The 26,530-nt window shown below is 40.0% G+C and overlaps 2 non-coding genes across 2 annotated transcripts; both read left to right on the top strand.

The window, feature by feature from the left end:
- Nucleotides 1-15,103: 15,103 nt before the first annotated feature.
- On the top strand, nt 15,104-15,211 carry LOC130937893 (small nucleolar RNA R71). The gene has a single exon (XR_009069086.1). It is a non-coding gene; the product is annotated as a small nucleolar RNA R71 (small nucleolar RNA).
- A 6,298-nt stretch (nt 15,212-21,509) lies between these two features.
- LOC130937098 (small nucleolar RNA R71) lies at nt 21,510-21,617 on the top strand. The gene has a single exon (XR_009068332.1). It is a non-coding gene; the product is annotated as a small nucleolar RNA R71 (small nucleolar RNA).
- Nucleotides 21,618-26,530: the final 4,913 nt, after the last annotated feature.

Here is a 26,530-nt window from a genome sequence, read left to right as displayed (position 1 = left end):
GAAGAGTGCCAAGCAGTTCAATTAAGAAGTGGAAAAATATTAAATACCTCAACTCAAAGCAGCAGAAAGTCAAGAAAAGAACAACTGACAGAGGATAAGCAAACTGCCACCCAAAATCCCTCTGAGGATAGTAAGAGCCCAGAGAGGAATGATTCTGGCATTCAAACGCCAGAAAAGGGTGAAAAACTGGCATTAAACGCCCAGTGGATGCCCAGTTCTGGCGTTCAAACGCTAGAAAAGGGTGAAAAATTGGAATTAAACGCCCAACCCATGTCCATTTCTGGCGTTAAACGCTCATTCCTCCCCCTATCTTGGCGTTCAAACGCCAATGAGTGGTCAGACACCTACAAGTGCTGATAATAACTCCCTCAAGAAGGCTTCTCAACCTGCCTCTGTAGGAAATAAACCTGCAGCAACCAAGGTTGAAGAATACAAAGCTAAAATGCCTTATCCTCAAAAACTCCGCCAAGCGAAACAGGATAAACAATTTGCCTGCTTCGCAGACTATCTCAGGACTCTTGAAATCAAGATCCCGTTTGTAGAGGCACTAGAGCAAATACCTTCTTATGCTAAGTTCATGAAAGAGATCTTAAGTCATAAGAAGGATTGGAGAGAAACTGAAAAAGTCTTTCTCACTGAAGAATGTAGTGCAGTCATCTTAAAGAGCTTACCATAGAAGCTTAAGGATCCTGGGAGTTTTATGATACCATGCACATTGGAGGGTACTTGTACCAAGACATCTCTATGTGATCTTGGGGCAAGTATCAACCTAATCCCTGCATCCACTATCAGAAAGCTTGGCTTGACTGAAGAGGTCAAACCAACTCGGATTTGTCTTCAACTTGCTGATGGCTCCATTAAATATCCATCAGGCGTAATTGAGGACATAATTGTCACAGTTGGGCCATTTGCCTTTTTCACTGACTTTGTAGTACTAGAAATGGAGGAGCACAAGAGTGCAACTCTCATTCTAGGAAGACCTTTCCTAGCAACTGGACAAACCCTCATTGACGTCCAAAAAGGGGAAGTGACCCTGAGAGTCAATGAGGATGAGTTTAGGTTGAATGCTATTGAAGCAATGAAGCATCCAGATACATCAAAGGACTGCATGAGAGTTGATATTATTGACTCCCTGGTAAAGGAGATCAGTATGGTTGAGAGTCTCGAATCAGAGCTAGAGGACATCTTTAAAGATGTTAAGCCTGATCTAGAGGTACCAGAGGAAATAAAAGAACCTCTGAAAACTCCTCAGGAAGAGGAGAAACCTCCTAAACCCGAGCTCAAACCATTACCATCATCCCTGAAATATGCGTTTCTAGGAGAAGGTAACACTTTTTCCTGTAATCATAGGCTCTGCTTTAGAGCCACAGGAAGAGAAAGCACTAATTCAGGTGCTAAGGACACACAAGACAGCTCTTGGGTGGTCCATTAGTGATCTTAAGGGTATTAGCCCAGCCAGATGCATGCACAAGATCCTACTGGAGGATAATGCCAAGCCAGTGGTTCAACCACAAAGGCAGCTGAATCCAGCCACGAAGGAGGTGGTGCAAAAAGAGGTCACTAAATTACTAGAGGTTGGGATTATTTATCCTATTTCTGATAGCCCCTGGGTGAGCCTTGTCCAAGTTGTACCCAAAAAGGGAGGCATGACAGTGGTTCATAATGAAAAGAATGAACTGGTTCCTACGAGAACAGTTACATGGTGGCGTATGTGTATTGACTATAAAAGGCTCAATATAGCCACCAGAAATGATCATTTTCCTTTACCATTCATAGACCAGATGCTAGAAAGACTAGCAGGTCATGACTATTACTGCTTTTTGGATGGCTATTCAAGTTATAACCAAATTGCAGTAGATCCTCAGGATCAAGAGAAAACAGCATTCAAATGTCTATCCAGAAGGATGCCTTTTGGTCTGTGCAATTCACCAGCAACCTTTCAGAGATGCATGCTCTCTATCTTCTCTGATATGGTGGAAAAATTTCTGGAAGTCTTCATGGATGACTTCTCAGTATTTGGAGACTCATTCAGCTCCTGTCTTGATCATCTAGCACTTGTTCTGAAAAGGTGCCAAGAGACTAACCTGGATTTAAACTGGAAAAGATGTCACTTTATGGTGACTGAAGGAATTGTCCTTGGGCATAAAATTTCGAACAAAGGAATAGAGGTGGATCAAGCTAAGGTAGAGGTAATTTAAAAATTACCACCACCCACCAATGTTAAGGCAATCAGAAGTTTTCTGGGACATGCAGGATTTTACAAGAGGTTTATAAATGATTTTTCAAAAATCGCAAAACCTCTGAGTAACCTGCTAGCTGCTGATACACCATTTGTCTTTGACACAGAGTGTTTGCAGGCCTTTGAGACTCTGAAGGCTAAGTTGGTCACAGCGCCTGTCATTTCTGCACCAGATTGGACATTACTATTCGAACTAATGTGTGATGCCAGTGATCATGCTATTGGTGCAGTATTGAGACAGAGGCATAACAAGCTTCTGCATGTCATTTACTACGTCAGCCGTGTTTGATGTGGTATTTTACAACCCACACTACTAATCGGCAAGTGCACCGGGTCGTACCAAGTAATACCTTACGTGAGTAAGGGTCGATCCCACGAAGATTGATGGATCAAGCAACAATAGCGTTTGATAGGATTAGTTAGGTAAGCAGAAAAGAGTGTTTTGGTATTCAAAGAGCATTAAACACAGACAAGTAAATAAGTTGGGAATAAAATATTAAGAAAACTGTTAAGGCTTCAGAGTTATCTATTTTTTCGGATTAACTTTTCTTACTAACTATTTTAATTAGTAGGATTTAATTTATGGCAAACTATATATGACTAGACCCTAATTCCTTAGACCTTTCTAGTCTCCTCTAAAATTTATTAACTGCCAATTCCTTGGTCAATTAATTCCAATTAGAAGCTACATGATCAAATTCCAGTTTACATGCCACAAAAACTCTAATTATCCAAAAATAAAAGGATTATATGTCACGTATCCCGTTAAATCAAGATAATTAAAATTTAGGAGAATATGTTTTCAAGCTGTTGTTCTAGTAAAGAGCTTTTCCAAGTTTTACAAGAACTCAAATAGAAAGAGGGTCATACTTCCGTTCCACCCAAATTCATAAAATAAAGAGCGAAAACAATTCTTAAATTATAAATCCATACATAAATTAAAATAGAAAAAGTAATAAAATCAATCTATACAAATAGACAGAGCTCCTAACCTTAACAATGGAGGATAAGTTGCTCATGGTTCAGAGTAGAAAACTAGGATTTAGGTAAACTGTTTCTGATCTGAATGTCCTTCTATAGAAGAGAAGTCTCCCCTTTTTATAACTAATCCTAATTAATTTAAAATCTAATATCTAAAACTAAAAATAATATCTTTTCCTAAAAGATAAGATTTGAATTTAAATTTGAATTAATTAACATATCTTTAGTTGATGGGTGGGGACCACTTGATTTGTCCATTCTGCAGCTTTTAATCTGTGTTTTCTGGGCTGAAAACTGGGTTAAAACAGCCCAGAATTCGCCCCCAGCGTCATTTGTATTTTTGCAAATCGCGCATGTGACGCGTCCGCGTCGTCCACGCGTTCGCGTCATTTGTGCATATTTCAGTCCACGCGTTCGTGTCAGGCACGCGATCGCGTTATTGCAATTTCTCCATTCCGCGCGGTCGCGTGGGCTACGCGTCCGCGTCGGTCTTCGCTGGTCATCTCTTTGGTTTCTTCTTCTTCTTTGCAAAAACTTCATCAAATCCATCCGAATGCTACCTAAAATAACTGAAATTGCACAAAACTTAAAATAGCATCCATAGTGGCTAAAATATAATTATTTCTAAATTAAACTCAACAATTTAGATGCAAATTCTCTAGGAAAAGATAGACAATATGCTCACGCATCACAACACCAAACTTAAACTGTTGCTTGTTCTCAAAAAACCAAAACTAATATAAGCTTAGGATGTGAATTTGCATGAGAATGAGAGTTCGATTAAGCTCGTGTCTCTTCTTATAGTGGGGTTTACAACTGCAATCCTGAATAGATTTGGCATCTCACTCTCCTTTGAATCAAGAACGTTATTGTCATTCGGATATTATGAATTCTCTGATCTTTATATTTCAGTTTAATCTTTGAACACAGCAAAATTTACTTTAATTTATTTTTGTTTGGTGCTTTGCACCTTGAGCCTAGCCGTGACTTTAAATGTTTTGTCTCAAGCTTTACTTGACACAGAAATACCACAAGCACTTAACTGGGGAACTCTCTTTGAGTTCTGATTTTTCTTTCAGTTACTCCCAGACAGTGGTGCTCAAAGCCTTTGGCATACTCTGTTAAATGCACTTGGTCTCGACTTTAAGTGTTCTGTCTCAAGAGTTACTTGATACAATCACACCACAAGCATATGACTAGGGAAACAACTCTTTGAGCTTTTAATCATGTTTGACCTCCCAAGTCATTGATGCTCAGAGCCTTAGACCTTGCTTTTATTTTTATTTTTTTATTTATATATAATTTTTTTCTTTTGCTGTTTCTTTTGCTTCAAGGATTAAATTTTTATTTATTTCAGAGAAGGCATAATAATTCTCTAAATTCCTGTTCCTTATACATCAACATCTCTTTATTCAAATTCAAATATACACTGTTCATATCATGCATTCAAAAATCACAGAAAATACCACCACATTTAAGTAAATAAGACTATTCTTATAATTAAACTCAATTTCTCATGCAATACATCAAAAAAAATTTTGATTTCAAGCTCAGTGGGCAATGCATGAGACATCTTTCAGAACTAAAGTGTTTTAAGGGAAAACTAAACTAGTCCTAGGATTCTAACTAATAAATGATCATGCAACAAATAAAGCAAAATAGCAGAAAACCGGAACATAACATAGAAGAAAAGGGGGAGGAATAAAAATGAAAGGAACTCAACCACCTTAGTTATCCTAGCGGTCGCTTTAGTCTTCAGGTTGTGCTCCTCAGTGAAGATAATTCGCCTCCCTTTTGGTGCCATAGGAATAGATAGAAAACTTCTAAGCGAAGCGTCAACACCAAACTTAAAGGTTTGCTTGTACTCAAGCAAAAAAGTACTGAAAATAGAAAGAGATAAATATTATGAGGAAAGAAAAAGAAAAATAAAAGGATAAAAGAACAAGAGAGGATTAGGATTGGGAGAGAGGAGAAAGAAAACTGGGCGGCGAACTAGTGTGGCGCAAGCGACACGAACGCGTGCAACACGCGTTCGCGTGCAACAGGCATTTGCGTGGGTCGCGAAATTTCCATAATGACGTGTAAGCGTCAGGCACGCGTCCGCATGCCCTGGATATTGTGCGATTCGCGCGAAGCCAGCCGCGCGTCCGCACGACTTTCTATTCGCATGGCTTGGGAACCAATTTTTCATACGACGCGTTTGCGTCATACACATACTCGCGTGGATGGCCATATGTGTGACTGACGCGAACGCGTCAGTCACGTGTCCGCGTGACCAAATTTTTGCTTTTAGCACACTTCTTGCCCCAAGCCAGCGCAACTCTCTGCCCAAACATTCCTTTACGTTGATTTTGCAGGTCACGCGTCCGCGTCAATGACGCGCCCGCGTGAATGGCGAAAATCACAAATGACGCAAACGCGTGGGATCGCTGTGCGAAAGGCTCCATTCTGGCGCCACTCCTGCGTAACTCTCTGTTAAATTTATTTTTTTACTCACACATGATCGACGCGTTCGCGTCAGTGACGCTTGTGCGTCGTATGCGCTTTTTTTTTGAAATATATATAGAGCTTGAGGTGTTTGGTTCCTGTGATAAAATAGCAGCATGATCAGAAAATTAGTAAGAACTCAATAAAAATCAAATAAGAAAATTACTACTACGAAAATTAAAAATAGCTAAGGATACGAAATTATCGAGTTGCTTCCCGACAAGCGCTTCTTTATCGTCACTAGCTTGACGGTCAGCTCCTCTAAGGAGGAGGATCATAGGGGCTCAGCTCTTTACCCCTTACTTTGAACTTCTTTCCTGTATCTCCATAACGTAGCTCAATATGCTCCAGAGAGATGATTCTGATTACTGTATAAACCCATGCTGGATTGCTGGTCAACACTACCTTCATTCCTGGGGAGAAACCTTTAGTGGGGATTTTGTTTCTCCATCTTCTAGGTACTTTCTTCTTTTTGGGAACCTCTTCCTTGGTAGATGATGCATTCCCAACACCAAACTTAGGTTTGATGTCAGGAGAAATTTTATTGACTGTTACCAAGGGAGGTTTGAGTTGCAGATTCTGCTGTGTATCATCAGGCGGTTTTTGAAGGTTTGGATCAATAAGCTCAGCCTGCATGCACCTCTCTTCTTCACCTGTTAGATGTATATCTTTGAAGACATGAAAGACCAGTTGCTTATTATGCACTCTAAGCACTAATTCACCCACTTCTACATCAATCAGAGCTCTTCCAGTGGCTAGGAATGGTCTTCCTAGAATTATAGAAGCATTCTCATCCTCCCCCGTGTCAAGAATCACAAAGTCTGCTGGGAGGAAAAACTTACCCACTTTGACCAAGATATTCTCCACTAATCCGTATGCAGGCTTCATAGATTTATCTACCATCTGCAATGCTATCTTTGTGGGTTGTGCCTCTTGAATTTGCAGCTTCTTCATCACAGATAAAGGCATTAGATTTATGCTTGCACCCAGATCACATAGGGCTTTTACAGCACTACATTCCTTAGTCAGTACTACTGTCTCATCTCCCTTTAAACGCTTTTTCTTTGACAACAGCTCCTTCATGAATTTGGCATAGATAGGCATTTGCTCCAAAACCTCAGCAAAAGGAATATTGATTTGTAATTTTTTGAAGATTTCCAAGAATTTTGAGAACTGCTTGTCCTTGGTCTCCTTTTGAAGTCTCTAAGGATATGGCATCTTAGGTTTGTACTCAAGAGTCTTTGGCAGTGTAGGATAAGTGTCAAGAGAGTCTGGGAATGGGTTGTCTGCACGCTTTGCAGGGGCGTGCTCTACTTCTTCATTCTTCTCTTTTGGAGCTTCTTTTTCAACTAACTCTTCATTGACCTTGGTCTCAGAGCCAGCTACTTTACCACTTCTCAATTGAATAACCTTGCAATCTTCTCCTGAGTTCACCACTGTATCACCTTGAAATGTACGTGCAAACTTCTCAAGTATTTGCTTGCTCAGTTGGCCCACTAGCACCTCTAAATTTCTAATTGAGGCTCTGGTTTCCTACATAACTTGTGCTTTCGTACTTGCCACTTGTCCATTTATCACGGAGATAGCCTTGCATTCCTCTCTTGGATTTGAAATTGTGTTACTAGGAAGGCTATTAGTGGTCCTTTGATCAATTTCATTAACTCTGGTGGCTATTTGACCCATTTGAATCTCCAAGTTCTTGATGGATGCTCTGGTTTCTTGTCTAAAACCTGTCAATATTGCTTCCAAATCATTGTTCTGTTGGAAACCACCCTGAGAATTATTGTTGAAGTTCTGAGGTCTCTGAGGTTGATCCCTCCATCCAAAATTTGGGTGATTCCTCCATCCTTGGTTGTATGTCTTAGAATATGGGTCATTGTTAGGATTCCTAGGACCACTCCCCATGTAATTCACCTATTCAAAAGAAGGTTGAGCATAATCATAATTATCATTTTGCACAAAATTACCTGCCATGTTATAGGAGATTTCTTGTGGTGGATTTTGGGTGTTGATAGCTGAGACTTGCATGCCACCCATCTGTTGAGTAAGTAGATTTATTTGCTGAGACATCAGCTTGTTCTGAGCAAGAAGAGCATTAATAGCATCTACTTCCAACGCGCCTCTCTTCTGAGGGGTTTCAGAATTCATAGGATTCCTGTTAGAGGAGTATAAATATTGGTTGCTAGCAACCAATTCAATAAGCTCAATAGTCTCCTCCGGTGTCTTCTTCTTGTGCAATATGATTGGACTTGGGTCCTTTGCCTTCTTCTCCTTTAATTGAGTTCCGGATCTCAAGGTGATGGCATTAATGCCTCCCTTGAGATTGGGTTGAGGTTGAGAGGGAATGGCACTTGGATTTGGGGGGTACAGAGTAGGATTGGATGGTGGATCCATGCGTGCAAGAAGAGCTTGTAGTGTAGATGTAAGCCGGTAAGGCCGGAAGCAAGTGTGGTTTGGAGCTCTTTTTGGCCTTGGAGGATAGTCCGAAGTGTATCATCTTGATTAGAAGAAGTGGAAGGGTATGTGAGTTGAGGGGCTTGTGATTGGTTGGATGGTGGTCGTTGATGTGGTGGTTGGTATGTTTGGTAATTTCTACCTTGATTTTGTTGGGCATATTGGTTTTGGGGGTATGGGGGTCGGTTTTGTGAGTTGTTGTTGTTCCATCTTTAGTTACCTCCATTGTTGTTGTTGTCCCTACTTCCTTGTTGGTGGTTATCCCTCTAATTTTGATTATAATTGCCACCCCCTTGATTGTAGCTTCCTCCTTGATGGGGGTACCCTTGATTGAAATTACCGCCTTGTTGGTAGTACCCTTGATTTGGGCGGTCATAGAAGTTGTGGGTAGCCGCCAAGGTATTGTCTTCTTGAAGACTTGGGCACTCATCCGTGTAGTGGGAATAGCAAGAACAAATGCCACACACTTTTTGAGGAACCAATTGTTGACTATATTGTTGAGGGGATGGTGGAGGTTGATGTTGGTAGGGTTATTGTTGATAAGGTTGTTGTTGGCCCAATTGGAGTTGCTTTAGGATATTTGTCATTTCGCCCAAGGATTTGGCTAGAGCGGTGGTCTCGCTACTAGTTGATACCTCATTCACGGTTTTTGGGCGGTTAACTTTTCTTCTAGCATGTTGATTGGACTCAGCTAAGTTACTAATGAGTTGCCATGCTTCCTCCGCCGTCCTATATTTAGACAAAGAACCATTGCTAGAGGAGTCCAGGAGAGTCCTATCTTGTTCTCGCATCCCTTGGCATATGTAGCCTAGCAACACTTTAGTGTCAATTATATGATTAGGGCATGCATCAAAGAGTTTGTTAAACCGTTCCCAATACTCACATAGGGGTTCCGTTTCGCCTTGTACAATGCATGAGATTTCTTTCCTTAGCTTGTCCATTCTTTTCGGGGGCAAGGATTTTTCTAAGAACCCTCTTCTAAGCAAGTCCCAATCGGAAATGACTTCACTAGATAGGGTGTAGAACCATTCTTTGGCCTTATCTTCAAGAGAGAAGGGGAAAGCAAACAACCATATAGCAACTTTATCGGATCCTTCCCGTCTAGTTGTTGAGCATATACGATGAAAATCTTTGAGATGTCGAATAGGGTCTTGTGCGGGAAGTCCATGGAACCTAAGTAGGAGGTTAATCAAAGCGGTCTTGAGTTCAAAGTTTGCATTCAAGTTGGGATGAAGCACATGAAGAGGTTGAAGAACATAATCCGGTGCACCCGTGGTGCACGAAATTGTGATCATCAATGGCGCCATCAACATGGTATGCTCAATTGCAATCTCAACTCTTTATCACAACTTCGCACAACTAACCAGCAAGTGCACTGGGTCATCCAAGTAATAAACCTTACGCGAGTAAGGGTCGATCCCATGGAGATTGTTGGTATGAAGCAAGCTATGGTCATCTTGTAAACCTCAGTCAGGCAGATTCAAATGGTTATGGGTGATTTATGAATAAAGCATAAAACAAGGATAGAGATACTTATGTAATTCATTGGTGAGAATTTCAGATAAGCGTATGGCGATGCTTTGTCCCTTCCGCCTCTCTGCTTTCCTACTGTCTTCATCCAATCCTTCTTACTCCTTTTCATGGCAAGCTGTATGTTGGGCATTACCGTTGTCAGTGGCTACAGTCCCGTCCTCTCAGTGAAAATAGTCCAAATGCTCTGTCACAGCATGGCTAATCATCTGTCGGTTCTCAATCAGGTTGGAATAGAATCCATTGATTCTTTTGCGTCTGTCACTAACGCCCAGCCTTCAGGAGTTTGAAACTTGTCACAGTCATTCAATCATTGAATCTTACTCAGAATACCACAGACAAGGTTTAGACCTTCTGGATTCTCTTGAATGCTGCCATCAATTCTAGCTTATACCACGAAGATTCCGATTAAGGGATCCAAGAGATATCCACTCAATCTAAGGTAGAACGGAGGTGGTTGTCAGGCACACGTTCATAGGTGAGAATGATGATGAGTGTCACAGATCATCACATTCATCAAGTTGAGGAACAAGTGATATCTTAGAACAAGAACAAGCTGAATTGAATAGAAGAACAATAGTAATTGCATTAATACTCGAGGTACAACAGAGCTCCACACCTTAATCTATGGTGTGTAGAAACTCCACCGTTGAAAATACATAAGAACAAGGTCTAGGCATGGCCGAATGGCCAGCCTCCCAATGATCTAAGAACTAGACGTCACAAGATGATCCTAAGATCTAAAATGATTAAAAGATTCAAAGATCTCAAGATGATAATACAATAGCAAAATGTCCTATTTGTAGAGAACTAGTAGCCTAGGGTTTGCAGAAATGAGTAAATGACATAAAAATCCACTTCCGGTCCCACTTGGTGTGTGCTTGGGCTGAGCATTGAAACTTTCATGTGTAGAGACTTTTCTTGGAGTTAAACGCCAGCTTTTATGCCAGTTTGGGCGTTTAACTGCCATTTTTGTGCTAGTTCCGGCGTTTAACGCCGGGCAGTTTTGAGCTGATTTGGAATGCCGGTTTGGGCCATCAAATCTCGGGCAAAGTATGGACTATTATACATTTCTGGAAAGCCCAGGATGTCTACTTTCCAAAGCCGTTGAAAGCGCGTCAATTGGGCTTCTGTAGCTCCAGAAAATCTACTACGAGTGCAGGGAGGTCAGAATCCAACAGCATCTGCAGTCCTTTTCAGCCTCTGAATTAGATTTTTGCTCAAGTCCCTCAATTTCAACCAGAAAATACCTGAAATCACAGAAAAACACACAAACTCATAGTAAAGTCCAGAAAAGTGAATTTTAACTAAAAACTAATAAAAATATACTAAAAACTAACTAAAACATACTAAAAACATACTAAAAACAATGCCAATTATCCGCTCATCACAACACCAAACTTAAATTGTTGCTTGTCCCCAAGAAACTGAAAATCAAATAAGATAAAAAGAAGAGAATATGCAATGAATTCCAAAAACATCTATGAAGATCAGTATTAATTAGATGAGCGGGGCTTTTAGCTTTTTGCCTCTGAATAGTTTTGGCATCTCACTCTATCCTTTGAAATTCAGAATGATTGGCTTCTATAGGAACTCAGAATCCAGATAGTGTTATTGATTCTCCTAGTTAAGTATGATGATTCTTGAACACAGCTACTTTATGAGTCTTGGCCGTGGCCCAAAGCACTTTGTCTTCCAGTATTACCACCGGATACATACATGCCACAGACACATAATTGGGTGAACCTTTTCAGATTGTGACTCAGCTTTGCTAGAGTCCCCAATTAGAGGTGTCCAGGGTTCTTAAGCACACTCTTTTTGCCTTGGATCACAACTTTATTTTTTTCTTTTTCTTTTTTTTTTCGTTTTTCTCTCTTTTCTCTCTTTTTTTTGTATTCACTACTTTTTCTTGCTTCAAGAATCATTTTTATGATTTTTCAGATCCTCAGTAACATGTCTCCTTTTTCATCATTCTTTCAAGAGCCAACATTCATGAACAACAAATTCAAAAGGCATATGCACTGTTCAAGCATACATTCAGAAACCAAAATATTGGCACCACATCAAAATAATTAATCTGTTATAAAATTCAAAATTCATGCAATTCTTCTCTTTTTCAATTAAGAACATTTTTCATTTAAGAAAGGTGATGGATTCATAGGACATTCATAACTTTAAGGCATAGACACTGAGACACTAATGATCATGTAATAAGACACAAATATAGATAAACATAAGCATGATTTTTCGAAAAACAGGAAAATAAAGAACAAGGAAATTAAAGAACGGGTCCACCTTAGTGATGGCGGCTTGTTCTTCCTCTTGAAGATCTTATGGAGTGCTTGAGCTCCTCAATGTCTCTTCCTTGCCTTTGTTGCTCCTCTCTCATGATTCTTTGATCTTCTCTAATTTCATGGAGGAGGATGGAATGTTTTTGGTGCTCCACCCTTAGTTGTCCCATGTTGGAACTCAATTCTCCTAGGGAGGTGTTGATTTGCTCCCAATAGTTTTATGGAGGAAAGTGCATCCCTTGAGGCATCTAAGGGATCTCATGATGAGGAGTTTCCTCATGCTCATGTCCTTGAGTGGGATCTCTTGTTTGCTCCATCCTTTTCTTAGTGGTATCCATGAGGACTTGGTCCAACCTTTGATCAAAGTTGACCCTTTTTGAGTTTGAAAGGGACCTCAAGGATCACCTTCTTCTTGGACACAACTTCATAGAAGTGGTCTTGATGCACCCTTGAGATGAATCTCTCCATCTTCCATGACTTGGAGGTGGAAGCTTTTGCTTTCCCTTTCCTCTTTCTAGAGGTTTCTCCGGCCTTGGATGCAATAAATGGTTATGGAAAAACAAAAAGCAATGCTTTTACCACACCAAACTTAGAAGGTTTGCTCGTCCTCAAGCAAAAGAAGAAAGAAGAGAGTAGAAGAAGAAGAAATAGAGGAGATGGAGATGGCTTTGTGGTTCGGCCAAAGGGGGAGAAGTAGTGTTTAGGTTGTGTGCAAATGAATGAATGAAGATGGGTTTATATAGGGGTGAAGAGAGGGGTATGGTTCGGTTATGAATAGGTGGGTTTGGGAGGGAAAGTGGTTTGAATTTGAATGGTGAGGTAGGTGAGGTTTTATGAAGGATGGATGTGAGTGGTGAAGAGAATAGTGGGATTTGATAGGTGAGGGGTTTTTGGGGAAGAGTGGTTGAGGTGATTGGTGAATGGGTGAAGAAGAAGAGAGAGGGTGGTGGGGTAGGTGGGGATCCTGTGGGGTCCACAGATCCTGAGGTGTCAAGGAAAATTCATCCCTGCACCATGTGGCGAGCAAATATGCTCTTTATGCCAATTTTGGCGTTAAACGCCGGGCTGGTGCCCATTTCTGGCATTTAACGCCAACTTCTTGCCCTTTCCTGGCATTTAACGCCAGTCTGGTGCCCCTTTCTGGCGTTAAACGCCGAGAATAGTGCCAGATTGGGCGTTAAACGCCCATTTGCTGCCCTTACTGGCGTTTAAACGCCAGCAAGATCTTCCTCCAGGGTGTGCTCTTTTTCTTTCTGTTTTTCATTCTGTTTTTGCTTTTTCAACTGATTTTGTGACTTCTCATGATCATCAACCTACAGAAAATATAAAATAACAAAGAAAAATAGATAATTATAACATTGGGTTGCCTCCCAACAAGCGCTTCTTTAATGTCAGTAGCTTGACAGTGGGCTCTCCTGGAGCCTCACAAATGCTCAGAGCAATGTTGGAACCTCCCAACACCGAACTTAGAGTTTGAATGTGGGGGTTCAACACCAAACTTAGAAGTTGGTTGTGGCCTCCCAACACCAAACTTAGAGTTTGACTGTGGGGGCTCTGTTTGACTCTGTTTTGAGAGAAGCTCTTCATGCTTTCTCTCCATGGTGACAGAGGGATATCCTTGAGCCTTAAACACAAACGATTCTTCATTCACTTGAATGATCAATTCTCCTCTGTCCATATCAATCATAGCCTTTGCTGTGGCTAGGAAGGGTCTGCCAAGGATGATGGACTCATCCATGCACTTCCCAATCTCTAGGACTATGAAATCAGCAGGGATGTAATGGTCTTCAATCTTTACCAGAACATCCTCTACAAGCCCATAAGCTTGTTTTCTTGAATTGTCTGCCATCTCTAGTGAGATTTCTACAGCTTGTACCTCAAAGATCCCTAGCTTATCCATTACAGAGAGAGACACGAGGTTTACACTTGACCCTAAGTCACACAGAGTCTTCTTAAAGGTCATGGTGCCTATGGTACAAGGTATTGAAAACTTCCCAGGATCTTGTCTCTTTTGAGGTAATTTCTGCCTAGACAAGTCATCCAGTTCTTTGGTGAGCAAAGGGGGTTCATCCTCCCAAGTCTCATTACCAAATAACTTGTCATTTAGCTTCATGATTGCTCCAAGGTATTTAGCAACTTATTCTTCAGTGACATATTCATCCTCTTCAGAGGAAGAATACTCATCAGAGCTCATAAATGGCAGAAGTAAATCCAATGGAATCTTTATGGTCTCAGTGTGAGCCTCAGATTCCCATGGTTCCTCATTAGGGAACTCATTGGAGGCCAGTGGACGTCCATTGAGGTCTTCCTTAGTGGCGTTCACTGCCTCTTCCTCCTCTCCTAGTTTGGCCATGTGGATCATGTTAATGGCCTTGCATTCTCCTTTTGGATTCTCTTCTGTATTGCTTGGAAGAGTACTAGGAGGAAGTTCAGTAACTCTCTTACTCAGCTGTCCCACTTGTGCCTCCAATTTCCTAATGGAGGACCTTGTTTCAGTCATGAAACTTTGAGTGATTTTGATTAGATCAGAGACCATGGTTGCTAAGTCAGAGTGGTTCTGCTTAGAATTTTCTGTCTATTGCTGAGAAGATGATGGAAAAGGCTTGCCATTGCTAAACCTGTTTCTTCCACCATTATTGTTGTTGAAACCTTGTTGAGGTCTCTGTTGATCCTTCCATGAGAGATTTGGATGATTTCTCCATAAAGAATTATAGGTGTTTTCATAGGGTTCTCCCATGTAATTCACCTCTTCCATTGAAGGGTTCTCAGGATCATAAGCTTCTTCTTCAGATGAAGCATCCTTAGTACTGCCTGGTGCAGCTTGCATTCCAGACAGACTTTGAGAAATCAAATTGACTTGTTGAGTCAATATTTTGTTCTGAGCCAATATGGCATTCAGAGTATCAATCTCAAGAACTCTTTTCTTCTGATTCGTCCCATTATTCACAGGATTTCTTTCAGAAGTGTACATGAATTGGTTATTTGCAACCATTTCAATGAGCTCTTGAGCTTCTGTAGGCGTCTTCTTCAGATGAAGAGATCCTCCAGCAGAGCTGTCCAATGACATCTTGGACAGTTTAGATAGACCATCATAGAAGATACCTATGATGCTCCATTCAGAAAGCATGTCAGAAGGACACTTTCTGATTAATTGTTTGTATCTTTCCCAAGCTTCATAGAAGGATTCTCCTTCCTTCTGTCTGAAGGTTTGGACTTCCACTCTAAGCTTACTCAATTTTTGAGGTGGAAAGAACTTTGCCAAGAAGGCATTGACTAGCTTTTCCCAAGAGTTCAGGCTTTCTTTAGGTTGTGAGTCCAACCAAATCCTAGCTCTGTCTCTTACAGTGTCGGGAGTAGGTGCAGTAAAGTCACCCAGCACCTTTCTTGCATTGTTGCATTGTTGTTATTTTTGGCTGCCATGTCTTCTTCTTTGAAGATTTCTGTTAGATCCTCTATAGAGAGTTGTTCCTTAGCTTCTCTTAGCTTTTGCTTCAAGGTCCTCTCAGGTTCAGGGTCAGCCTCAATAAGAATGCTTTTGTCTTTGCTCCTGCTCATATGAAAGAGAAGAGAACAAGAAAATATGGAATCCTCTATGTCACAGTATAGAGATTCCTTGAGGTGTCAGAGGAAAAGAAAATTAGAAGGAAGAGGTAGAAGAATTCGAACTTATCAAGTATGATGGAGTTCGAATTATGCATTGAGGAGGAGTGTTAGTCCATAAATAGAAGGATGTGGGAAGAGGGGAAGAAATTTTCGAAAATATATTAAAAAGATTTTAAAAACATTTTGAAAAATACTAATTGATTTTCGAAAACTAAGAGTGGAAAAGAAATCAAGTGATTTTTGAAAAAGATTTTGAAATTAGAAATAAAAAAGATATGATTGAAAACTATTTTGAAAAAGATGTGATTAAGAAGATATGATTGAAAAGTTATGGTTTTAAAAAGATGTGATTGAGAAGATATGATTTGAAAAACAATTTAAAAAGATTTGATTTTAAAAATTAATAACCTGCCTAACAAGAAAAGGCAACATACTTGAAATGTTGAATCAAATCATTAATTGATAGCAAGTATTTTTGAAAAAGAAAGAAATTGATTATGATTGAAAAGATATGATTTGAAAAAGATTTGATTTCAAAAAATTTTGAAAACTTGAAAAAAAATTGCATTAAAAACAAAATCTTTCCTCTTGTGCCATCCTGGCGTTAAACGCCCAGAATGGTATACATTCTGGCGTTTAACGCCCAAATCACTACCCTTTTGGGCGTTAAACGCCCAACCAGGCACTGGTGCACGAAATTGTGATCACTACAACTTCGCACAACTAACCAGCAAGTGCACTGGGTCGTCCAAGTAATAAACCTTACGCGAGTAAGGGTCGATCCCACGGAGATTGGTGGTATGAAGCAAGCTATGGTCATCTTGTAAATCTCAGTCAGGCAGACTCAAATGGGTATAGTGATGAACGAAAATAACATAAAAGATAAAGATAGGGATACTTATGTATATCATTAGTGTAAGAGCTTCAGACAAGCGTATGAAGATGCCTTCCCTTCCGTCTCTCTGCTTTCCTAATGTCTTCATCCAATCCTTCTTACTCCTTTCCATGGCAAGCTCGTGTAGAGTTTCACTGTTGTCAGCAGCTACCTCCCATCCGCGCAGTGAAAGCTAATGCACACACTCTGTCACAGTGCTGCCAATCACCGGTTTGGTTCCCTCCCCTACCGGAATAGAATCACTCTTTTGCGTCTGTCACTAACGCCCAGTAGGTTACAGGTTTGAAGCACGTCACAGTCATTCAATCATGAATCCTACTCAGAATACCACAGACAAGGTTTAGACCTTCCGGATTCTCTTGAATGCCGCCATCAGGTCCTGCCTATACCACGAAGATTCCGAAGAATCCAAGAGATATTCACTAAGCCTCGGATGCTTGTAGAACAAGAATGGTTGTCAGTCACCTTGTTCATAGGTGAGAATGATGATGAGTGTCAATCACCACCTTCATCAAGTTGAAGAACGAGTGATATCTTGGTAAAAGAACAAGCGGAATTGAATAGAAGAACAATAGTAATTGCATTAATACTCGAGGTACAGCAGAGCTCCACACCTTAATCTATGGTGTGTAGAAACTCCACCGTTGAAAATACATAAGAACAAGGTCTAGGCATGGCCGTGAGGCCAGCCCTCCAATGATCTAAGAACTAGATGTCCAAAGATGAAAATACAATAGTAAAAGGTCCTACTTATAGAAACTAGTAGCCTAAGGTGTACAAAGATGAGTAAATGACATAAAAATCCACTTCCGGGCCCACTTGGTGTGTGCTTGGGCTGAGCAATGAAGCATTTTTCGTGTAGAGACTCTTCTTGGCGTTTAACTCCAGCTTTTATGCCAGTTTGGGCGTTTAACTCCCAATTAGGTGCCAGTTCCGGCGTTTAACGCTGGGAATTCTGAGGGTGACTTTGAACGCCGGTTTGGGCCATCAAATCTTGGGCAAAGTATGAACTATTATATATTGCTGGAAAGCCCAGGATGTCTACTTTCCAACGCCGTTGAGAGCGCGCCAATTGGGCTTCTGTAGCTCCAGAAAATCCACTTCGAGTGCAGGGAGGTCAGAATCCAACAGCATCTGCAGTCCTTTTGAGTCTCTGGATCAGATTTTTGCTCAGGTCCCTCAATTTCAGCCAGAAAATACCTGAAATCACAGAAAAACACACAAACTCATAGTAAAGTCCAGAAAAGTGAATTTTAACTAAAAACTAATAAAAATATACTAAGAACTCAACTAAAACTACTAAAAACATACTAAAAACAATGCCAAAAAGCGTACATATTATCCGCTCATCACAACACCAAACTTAAATTGTTGCTTGTCCCCAAGCAACTGAAAATCAAATAAGATAAAAAGAAGAGAATATACTATAGACTCCAAGCTATCAATGAAACTAAGCTCCAAATTAGATGAGCGGGACTAGTAGCTTTTTGCCTCCGAACAGTTTTGGCATCTCACTTTATCCTTTGAAATTCAGAATGATTGGCTTCTTTAGGAACTCAGAATCCAGATAGTGTTATTGATTCTCCTAGTTAAGTATGATGATTCTTGAACACAGCTACTTATTGAGTCTTGGCCGTGGCCCAAACCACTCTGTCTTCCAGTATTACCACCGGATACATACATGCCACAGACACATAATTGGGTGAACCTTTTCAGATTGTGACTCAGCTTTGCTAGAGTCCCCAATTAGAGGTGTCCAGGGTTCTTAAGCACACTCTTTTTACCTTGGATCACAACTTTACTTCTTTCTTCTTCTTTTCTTTTTCTTTCTTTTTTTTTTCGTTTTTCTCCTTCTCTTTTTTTTCGCATTTTTTTTTGTATTCACTGCTTTTTCTTGCTTCAAGAATCATTTTTATGATTTTTCAGATCCTCAGTAACATGTCTCCTTTTTCATCATTCTTTCAAGAGCCAACAATTTTTAACATTCATGAACAACAAATTCAAAAGACATATGCACTGTTTAAGCATACATTCAGAAACAAAAATATTGCCACCACATCAAACTAGTTAAGCTAGTTTTAAAGATGAATTTGAAATCCTGTACTTCTTGTTCTTTTGTGATAAAAACAGTTTTCATTTAAGAAAGGTGATGGATTCATATTCATAGCTTTAAGGCATAGACACTAAGACACTAATGATCATAAGACAAACATGGATAAACATAAGCATGAAAATTTCGAAAAACAGAAAAATAAAGAACAAGGAGATTAAAGAACGGGTCCACCTTAGTGATGGCGGCTTGTTCTCTTGAAGATCTTATGGAGTGCTTGAGCTCCTCAATGTCTCTTCCTTGTCTTTGTTGCTCCTCTCTCATGATTCTTTGATCTTCTCTAATTTCATGGAGGAGGATGGCATGTTCTTGGTGCTCCACCCTTAGTTGTCCCATGTTAGAACTTAATTTTCCTAGGGAGGTGTTAATTTGCTCCCAGTAGTCTTGTAGAGGAAAGTGCATCCCTTGAGGTATCTCAGGGATTTCTTGATGAGAGGGGTCTCTTGTTTGCTCCATCTTCTTCTTAGTGATGGGCTTGAGGTCATGCCTTCTCAGTTGAACCGGCTTTGGATGCCATAAATGGTTATGGAAAAACAAAAAGCAATGCTTTTACCACACCAAACTTAAAAGGTTTGCTCGTCCTCGAGCAAAAGAAGAAAGAAGAGAGTAGAAGAAGAAGAAATGGGGGAGAGGGAGATGGCTTTGTGGTTCGGCCAAAAAAGGGGGAGAAGTGGTTTATGAAGGATGGATGTAAGTGGTGAAGAGAAAGAGATGTTGAGGTGATTGGTGAATGGGTGAAGAAGAAGAGAGAGAGTGGTGGGGTTGGTGGGGATCCTGTGGGGTCCACAGATCCTGAGGTGTCAAGGAAAAGTCATCCCTGCACCAAATGGCATCAAAATCCACGTTTTGAGCCATTTCTGGCGTTAAACGCCGGGCTGGTGCCCATTTCTGGCGTTTAACGCCAGGTTCTAGCCCTTTTCTGGCGTTTAACGCCAGTCTGGTGCCCCTTTCTGGCGTTAAACGCCCAGAATGGTGCCAGACTGGGCGTTAAACGCCCAACTGCTAGCCTCACTGGCGTTTAAACGCCAGTGAGTTCTTCCTCCAGGGTGTGCTATTTTTCTTCCTGTTTTTCATTCTGTTTTTGCTTTTTCAATGGATTTTGTGACTTCTTATGATCATCAACCTACAAAAAAGATAAAAACAAAAGGAAATAGTTAATTATAAAACATTGGGTTGCCTCCCAACAAGCGCTTCTTTAATGTCATTAGCTTGACAGAGGACTCTCATGGAGCCTCACAAATGATCAGAGCAATGTTGAAACCTCCCAACACCAAACTTAGAGTTTGAATGTGGGGGTTCAACACCAAACTTAGAGTTTGGTTGTGGCCTCCCAACACCAAACTTAGAGTTTGACTGTGGGGGCTCTATTTGTCTCTGATTTGAGGGAAGCTCTTCAAGCTTCCTCTCCATGGTGACAAAGGGATATCCTTGAGCCTTAAACACATAGGATTCTTCATTCACTTGAATGGTCAGTTCACCCCCATCAACATCAATCACAGCCTTTGCTGTGGTTAGGAAGGGTCTGCCAAGGATGATGGATTCATCCATGCACTTCCCAGTCTCTAGGACTATGAAGTCAGTAGGGATGTAATGGTCTTCAATTTTCACCAAAACATTCTCTACAAGTCCATGAGCTTGTTTTCTTGAATTGTCTGCCATCTCTAATGAGATTCTTGCAGCTTGCACCTCAAAGATCCCTAATTTCTCCATTACAGAGAGGGGCATGAGGTTTACACTTGACCCTAAGTCACACAAGGCCTTCTTGAAGGTCATGGTGCCTATGGTACAAGGTATAGAAAACTTCCCAGGATCCTGCCTCTTTTGAGGCAGTTTCTGCCTAGACAAGTCATCCAATTCTTTGGTGAGCAAAGGTGGTTCATCCTCCCAAGTCTCATTTCCAAATAACTTGTCATTTAGCTTCATGATTGCTTCAAGGTATTTAGCAACTTGCTTTTCAGTGACATATTCATCCTCTTCAGAGGAAGAATACTCATCAGAGCTCATGAATGGCAGAAGTAAGTCCAATGGAATCTCTATGGTCTCATTTTGAGCCTCAGATTCCCATGGTTCCTCATTGGGGAACTCAGTTGAGGCTAGTGCACGCCCATTGAGGCCTTCCTCAGTGGCGTCCACTTCCTCTCTTTCCTCTCTAAATTCGGCCATGTTTATGGCTTTGCACTCTCCTTTTGGATTTTCTTCTGTATTGCTTGGGAGAGTACTAGGAGGGAGTTCAGTAATTTTCTTACTCAGCTGACCCACTTGTGCCTCCAAATTTCTAATGGAGGACCTTGTTTCATTCATGAAACTTTGAGTGGTTTTAATTAGATCAGAGACCATGGTTGCTAAGTCAGAGGGGTTCTGCTTAGGATTCTCTGTCTGTTGCTGAGAAGATGATGGAAAAGGTTTGCCATTGTTAAACCTGTTTCTTCCACCATTATTATTGAAACCTTGTTGAGGTCTCTCTTGATTCTTCCATGAGAGATTTGGGTGATTTCTCCATGAAGAATTATAGGTGTTACCATAAGGTTCTCCTAGGTAATTCACCTCTTTCATTGAGGGGTTCTCAGGATCATAAGCTTCTTCCTCAGATGAAGCCTCCTTAGTACTGCTTGGTGCATTTTGCATTCCAGACAGACTTTGAGAAATCAAATTGACTTGTTGAGTCAATATTTTATTCTGAGCCAAAATGGCGTTCAGAGTATCAATCTCAAGAACTCCTTTTTTCTGACTAGTCCCATTGTTCACAGGATTCCTTTCAGAAGTGTACATGAATTGGTTATTTGCAACCATTTCAATTAGCTCTTGAGCCTCTGTAGGCGTCTTCTTCAGATGAAGAGATCCTCCAGCAGAGCTATCCAAAGACATCTTGGATAGTTCAGAGAGACCATCATAGAAAATACCTATGATGCTCCATTCAGAAAGCATGTCATAAGGACATTTTCTGATTAATTGTTTGTATCTTTCCCAAGCTTCATAGAGGGACTCTCCATCCTTCTGTCTGAAGGTTTGGACTTCCACTCTAAGCTTACTCAATTTTTGAGGTGGAAAGAACTTTGCCAAGAAGGCATTGACTAGCTTTTCCCATGAGTCTAGACTTTCTTTAGGTTGTGAGTCCAACCAAGTCCTAGCTCTGTCTCTTACAGCAAAAGGGAATAGCATCAATCTATAGACCTCAGGGTTAACCCCATTAGTCTTGACTGTGTCACAGATTTGCAAGAATTCAGCTAAGAACTGATGAGGATCTTCCATTGGAAGTCCATGGAACTTGCAATTCTGTTGCATTAGAGAAACCAATTGAGGCTTAAGCTCAATGTTGTTTGCTCCAATGGCAGGGATAGAGATGCTTCTCCCATAGAAGTTAGGAGTAGGTGCAGTAAAGTCACCCAGCACCTTCCTTGCATTGTTGGCATTATTGTTGTTTTCGGCTGCCATGTCTTCTTCTTCTTTGAAGAATTTGGTCAGGTCCTCTCAGGTTCAGGGTCAGCTTCAACAAGAATGCCTTTGTCTTTGTTCCTGCTCATATGAAAGAGAAGAGAACAAGAAAATATGGAATCCTCTATGTCACAGTATAGAGATTCCTTGAGGTGTCAGAGGAAGAAAAATGGAAGACAGAAGTAGAAAATTCGAACTTATCAAAGAAGATGGAGTTCGAATTTTGCATTAAGGAATAGAGTTAGTCCAAGAATAGAAGGATGTGAGAAGAAGGGAAGTAATTTTCGAAAATTAAGTAAAAGATTTTGAAAATATTTTTGAAAAACACAAATTAATTTTCGAAAATAAGAGTGAGAAAGAGATTAAGTGATTTTTGAAAAAGATTTTGAAATTAGAAGTTAAAAAGATTTGATTGAAAACTATTTTGAAAAAGATGTCATTAAAAAGATATGATTGATTTTAAAAAGATGTGATTTAAAAGATATGATTTGAAAAACATTTTAAAAAGATATGATTTGAAAACAATTTTAAAAAGATTTGATTTGAAAAACATTTTAAAAAGATTTGATTTTAAAAATTAATGACTTGCCTAACAAGAAAAGATATGATTCAAACATAAAACCTTCCTTAACAGAAAAGGCAAAAAATGTTCAATCAAATCATTAATTGTTAGTAAGTATCTTTGAAAAAGGAAAGAAATTGATTTTGAAAACATTTGATTGAAAAGATATGATTTGAAAAAGATTTGATTTTGAAAAACTTTGAAAACTTGAAAAAAAATTGATTTTGAAAACAAAATCTTCCCCCTTTGCCATCCTGGCGTTAAACGCCCAGAATGGTGCACATTCTGGCGTTTAACGCCCAAAACTATACCCTTTTGGGCGTTAAACGCCCAGCCAGGCACCCTGGCTGGCGTTTAAACGCCAGTCTGTCTTCTTCACTGGGCATTTTCGAATGTTCAGCTTTTTCTGTGTGATTCCTCTGCAGTATGTTCTGAATCTTCAATTCTCTGTATTATTGACTTGAAAAGACACAAATAAAAATATTTTTAGATTTTTAATAATGAGGAATAATAAAAATAACAATGCATGCAAGACACCAAACTTAGCAGTTTGTATATATGGGAAACAACAAAACACTCAAGTCAATAGAATTCAAAGATCAAAACAAGAAAATCATCAAGAACAACTTGAAGATTAATGAAGACACATGCATAAATTCGAAAAATGCAAGAAAAATAGAAACATGCAATTGACACCAAACTTAAAATGAGACTCTAGACTCAAACAAGAAATATTTTTGGATTTTATGATTTTGTAAAAATTTTTTTGTGCTTTTTCGAAAATTAAGTGAAAAGGAAAATAAAGGTATCAAAATTCTTAATGAGAATTCCAGGAATCATGCAATGTTAGTCTAAAGCTTTAGTCTAAAGGAATTAGACATGGCCGGCTAAGCTTCAGCAGGACATTGCATTCAAGAGCTAAATTGATGAGAATCAATCAGCTTTGGTGATGATAAGAACATCACCTTGAAACACTAGAATTCATTCTTAAGAACTCTGAAGAAAAATACCTAATCTAAGCAACAAGATGAACCGTCAGTTGTCCATACACAAGAACAATCCCCGGCAACGGCGCCAAAAACTTGGTGTTGTTGCCGGATCTTGGCACTGATGTTACCAAAAGCTTGCTCAAAACTTGAACAATCCCCGGCAACGGCGCCAAAAACTTGGTGCACGAAATTGTGATCACTACAACTTCGCACAACTAACCAGCAAGTGCACTGGGTCGTCCAAGTAATAAACCTTACGCGAGTAAGGGTCGATCCCACGGAGATTGGTGGTATGAAGCAAGCTATGGTCATCTTGTAAATCTCAGTCAGGCAGACTCAAATGGGTATAGTGATGAACGAAAATAACATAAAAGATAAAGATAGGGATACTTATGTATATCATTAGTGTAAGAGCTTCAGACAAGCGTATGAAGATGCCTTCCCTTCCGTCTCTCTGCTTTCCTAATGTCTTCATCCAATCCTTCTTACTCCTTTCCATGGCAAGCTCGTGTAGAGTTTCACTGTTGTCAGCAGCTACCTCCCATCCGCGCAGTGAAAGCTAATGCACACACTCTGTCACAGTGCTGCCAATCACCGGTTTGGTTCCCTCCCCTACCGGAATAGAATCACTCTTTTGCGTCTGTCACTAACGCCCAGTAGGTTACAGGTTTGAAGCACGTCACAGTCATTCAATCATTGAATCCTACTCAGAATACCACAGACAAGGTTTAGACCTTCCGGATTCTCTTGAATGCCGCCATCAGGTCCTGCCTATACCACGAAGATTCCGAAGAATCCAAGAGATATTCACTAAGCCTCGGATGCTTGTAGAACAAGAATGGTTGTCAGTCACCTTGTTCATAGGTGAGAATGATGATGAGTGTCAATCACCACCTTCATCAAGTTGAAGAACGAGTGATATCTTGGTAAAAGAACAAGCGGAATTGAATAGAAGAACAATAGTAATTGCATTAATACTCGAGGTACAGCAGAGCTCCACACCTTAATCTATGGTGTGTAGAAACTCCACCGTTGAAAATACATAAGAACAAGGTCTAGGCATGGCCGTGAGGCCAGCCCTCCAATGATCTAAGAACTAGATGTCCAAAGATGAAAATACAATAGTAAAAGGTCCTACTTATAGAAACTAGTAGCCTAAGGTGTACAAAGATGAGTAAATGACATAAAAATCCACTTCCGGGCCCACTTGGTGTGTGCTTGGGCTGAGCAATGAAGCATTTTTCGTGTAGAGACTCTTCTTGGCGTTTAACTCCAGCTTTTATGCCAGTTTGGGCGTTTAACTCCCAATTAGGTGCCAGTTCCGGCGTTTAACGCTGGGAATTCTGAGGGTGACTTTGAACGCCGGTTTGGGCCATCAAATCTTGGGCAAAGTATGGACTATTATATATTGCTGGAAAGCCCAGGATGTCTACTTTCCAACGCCGTTGAGAGCGCGCCAATTGGGCTTCTGTAGCTCCAGAAAATTTACTTCGAGTGCAGGGAGGTCAGAATCCAACAGCATCTGCAGTCCTTTTGAGTCTCTGGATCAGATTTTTGCTCAGGTCCCTCAATTTCAGCCAGAAAATACCTGAAATTACAGAAAAACACACAAACTCATAGTAAAGTCCAGAAAAGTGAATTTTAACTAAAAACTAATAAAAATATACTAAGAACTCAACTAAAACTACTAAAAACATACTAAAAACAATGCCAAAAAGCGTACATATTATCCGCTCATCAGGCACCCTGGCTGGCGTTTAAACGCCAGTTTTCCTTCCTCACTGGGCGTTTTGAACGCCCAGCTTTTTCTGTGTAATTTCTCTGCTGAATGTTCTGAATCTTCAATTCTCTGTATTATTGACTTGAAAAGACACAAGTTAAAAATTTTTTGGATTTTTAATAATGCAACTAAAATCAAATAAACAATGCATGCAAGACACCAAACTTAGAAGTTTGTATACTATTGACACTAACAAAATGAGAATGCATATGAGAAACAACAAAACACTCAAGATAAGAGAATTTAAAGATCAGAACAAGGAAATCATCAAGAACAACTTGAAGATCAATTAAGACACATGAATGAATGCAAGAAGAACAGAAACATGCAATTGACACCAAACTTAAAATGAGATACTAGACTCAAACAAGAAATATTTTTGGTTTTTATGATTTTGTAATTTTTTTGGGTTTTTTTTTTTCGAAAATTGAGTGAAAAAGAAAATAAAGATATCAAAATTCTTAATGAGAATTCCAGGAATCATGCAATGTTAGTCTAAAGCTTCAGTCTAAAGAAATTAGACATGGCTAGCCAAGCTTCAGCAGGACATTGCATTCAAGAGCTAAATTGATGAAAATCAATCAGCTTTGGTGATGATAAGAACATCACCTTGAAACACTAGAATTCATTCTTAAGAACTCTGAAAAATACCTAATCTAAGCAACAAGATGAACCGTCAGTTATCCAAACTCAAACAATCCCCGGCAACGGCGCCAAAAACTTGGTGCACGAAATTGTGATCATCAATGGCACCATCAACATGGTATGCTCAATTGCAATCTCAACTCTTTATCACAACTTCGCACAACTAACCAGCAAGTGCACTGGGTCGTCCAAGTAATAAACCTTATGCAAGTAAGGGTCGATCCCACGAAGATTGTTGGTATGAAGTAAGCTATGGTCATCTTGTAAACCTCAGTCAGACAGATTCAAATGGTTATGGGTGATTTATGAATAAAGCATAAAACAAGGATAGAGATACTTATGTAATTCATTGGTGAGAATTTCAGATAAGCGTATGGAGATGCTTTGTCCCTTCCGCCTCTCTGCTTTCCTACTGTCTTCATCCAATCCTTCTTACTCCTTTCCATGGCAAGCTGTATGTTGGGCATCACCGTTGTCAGTGGCTACAATCCCGTCCTCTCAGTGAAAATGGTCCAAATGCTCTGTCACAGCA

Source organism: Arachis stenosperma, chromosome 6 (assembly GCF_014773155.1).
Source record: "Arachis stenosperma cultivar V10309 chromosome 6, arast.V10309.gnm1.PFL2, whole genome shotgun sequence".
Taxonomy (NCBI): Eukaryota; Viridiplantae; Streptophyta; class Magnoliopsida; order Fabales; family Fabaceae; genus Arachis; species Arachis stenosperma.
This window is presented reverse-complemented; position numbering and strand designations above follow the sequence as displayed.